Genomic DNA, 3,394 nt, shown 5'->3' with positions numbered 1-3,394 from the left:
GGTTCCTTCAATGGAATTTCAACAACATTAACAATGTATTTTTGCATATGTTTGTTTGTATGTGTGCAATATCGGCAGTTCGTGCATATGCAGATTTGCATATTTGTTTTGTGTATTGTCATGCATGGAGCTGCATCACTAGACATGTGCATATATACATACACACTTACATACACACAAATACATACATTATGTATGTTTGTACGTATGTGTGTATGTATATATGTACGCATGCATGTTTTATGAATGTGTGTATCATGGAGTGTATATATAAACATATATCTGTGCCTTGTGATCATGATACTAATGACTATTTTAGTGTCATTTTGTGTGCATCTAGTAGTAGTAGTAGTAGTAGTAGTAGTAGTAGTAGTAGTAGTAGTAGTGGTGGTGGTGCTGGTGCTGGTGGTAGCATGAGCAGCAGCAGCAGCAGTATCATTTTGTGTGCATCTAGTAGTAGTAGTAGTAGTAGTAGTAGTAGTAGTAGTAGTAGTAGTAGCAGCAGCAGCAGTTGGATTTGGTGGGGTTGCCTGTCGTTACATTCTGAGTTCAAATTGCGCCGAGGTCGACTTTGCCTCAAAACATTTCGGGGTCGATTAAATATGTACTTGTTGCGTACTTGGGTCCACGTAATCGACTTTACCCCTCTCTCGAACTCGTTGGTCTTGTGCCAGAAATTAAAACCATTATTATTGTTATTATTAAAGCTGTGAGCTGGCAGAATCGTTAGCACACGCCGAGCAAAATGATTAGCGTTCTTTCGCCTGTCTTTATATTCTAAGTTAAGATTCTACCGAGGTCGACTTCGCCTTTCGTCCTTTCGCGGTATGCGACACCGGTTATGTTTGCAGTGTTAAAGTTGCTTTTAATTCAAAATGTATATACATACACATATACATACATAGAGAGAGACAGACAGAAAAAGAGAGAGATATATATATACTTTAGATAGATAGATAGATAGATAGATAGATAGATAGATAGATAGATAGATAGATAGATAGATAGATAGATAGATAGGTTCATTCATTCACATTTATATAATGGAGGAGATTAGATGTTAAAATGGATTAAAGTTTTTTTTTTACTTTTCATGTTGCTATACAATTTGTTTCATACAAAAAGACTCAGATATTCATAATAGAAAATGGGAATAGTCAAATTTGTACTCTTCGGTAGATAGTATAATAACCTAAAAACAGGCGTTAGAGGTACATAGATTTTCTCTTAGTAATCATATTGTATTTATATATTCTTTCTTGCAGTCATAGCTATTTTAAACAAGACTAAAAAATATATAATTGGATGCTAATATATATAATATTAAAAAACCTACATTCACTCTATGAATTTCTATATGTGTGTCTATTTAAACCTCCGTATATGAATTATATTAACTGATCAGACTGTATTTGTAAATACGATGAGATATCCAAATAAGGAAGAGAATGAATTTTCAAATTCAAATTAAGTTTTTAATTAATCGTCAATTAACCTTTCGACTTATGTAATTATTAGAAAAAAATATTTAATAGTATTCAATAATAATTTCAGGTTTATGAACTTTATAATTTCAGTATTCATTGTAAATAATAGGTCTAATATTCCTAGGCAAAAATAAGTGTTATATGTCGTAATTAATTATCTATTCACAGTATATGATTTTAAGAAAATTTAGAAATAGATGCTATACGATGCTGTACCCATATATGGGTACAGGACGTCACCAACTGTTTACAAAAAATGAAATACCTAAACAAGCGTATTAAATATGTAAACACATAACTATATATACATGCACACACATAAATACCCACACATATATATATACATATATATATACATATCTCTGCATACATACGCATACATATAGACATACATATACATACAAAAACATATACACCCACACACACACATGTATATATAAAAATATATATACATACAGATATGCTACATACATATATATATGTAAGTTAGGATATGATAACATATATATATATATATTTATAGAAATATATACGCATACACACTCATATACACACACATACATATGTACACATATACATGTGTAAAAGGTTGAATAAGGATTCGTCCTTTAATCGGAGTGGTTTCTAAAAAGATTTCTAACGTTGATTCTTCATACTTTGCTTAGAGTTTACTGGTGTAAATTGGCGATGATATGAAAAGTAGAATTAGTAAATTAAGTGTATGATCAATAGAATGAAGGTCTACAAATCCAATCCTAGTTGTCAAAAATGGAGGGGATAAGATGTTAAAAATTTGTAAAACGCTTATTCAATGCTCACAATCGTTTCGTATACAGACACAAATTCATTTAAGTCTTTGCAAATATCAAAGTCTTCATCAGTGCAGAGAAAAATAATAGGAACTTTAAAAATGAGCAGTTAATCATAAAGTTAATATACTAATATATATATATATATATATATATATAATACCGTGATCACCATGACCGACCAGGCTATCAGATGTTGCTACACATCGCTGGTCACAATGCGCTTCACATTATTTTAGCATTCAAATGACGCCACCCCGCTGGCTAAGCGAGGAGGCCAACAGAAGAAAGAGTGAGGGAAAGATGTGGCGAAAGATTACAGCAGGGATCGCCATCACCCACTGCTGGAGCCTCATGGAGCTTTAGGTGTTTTCGCTCAATAAACACTCACAACGCCCGGTCTGTGAATTGAAACCGTGAACCTACGACCACAAGTCCGCTGCCCTAACCATTGAACCATTGCGCCTCCATATATATATATATATTATATATATATATATATATATATTATATATATTATATATATATATATATATATATATATATATATATATATATATATATATATATATATATATATATATATACATGTAGATGTAGCTACGTACATATATGTTTGTATGTATGCATATCTTTTTATTTATCACATTATTGTCTGACAGCGCCCCGCGTCAGGTTCGTTCCGATTCGTCGTTTCGTTCCACCTCTTGGTTCCTGTTATTTTTATATTATTATTATATTTAAGACGCGGAATTCTCTCCCTTTGCTTTACCCTCTCCAGTCTCTCTCCCTCCCACTCTTCTTTCTTCCTTACTGCCAGCCTATAAAATTTCTTTTACACGTTGCTCTTACTACTGAAAAGACTGCCTTCCACGCGCTGCCACAGTATCCTTCGTCTATGCCAGAAAAAAAGGCTTTTTCGTTCGTCCTCTTGTGTGTTTGATTTCCTGTATCGTATTCTCTTTTTATTTTCTCGTTTTGTATTTATTTGTATTTTTTGTACATGTATTTCTATTTTCGCAGTTTTATTGTTACGTCCTGTTCGTGTTCGTACTCATTTTGCCCCGCTGCTTGGAATTTTATTTTAATTCTCTCGCA

Source organism: Octopus sinensis, linkage group LG6, assembly GCF_006345805.1.
Source record: "Octopus sinensis linkage group LG6, ASM634580v1, whole genome shotgun sequence".
NCBI lineage: Eukaryota > Metazoa > Mollusca > Cephalopoda > Octopoda > Octopodidae > Octopus > Octopus sinensis.
Note: the sequence above shows the minus strand (reverse complement) of the source record.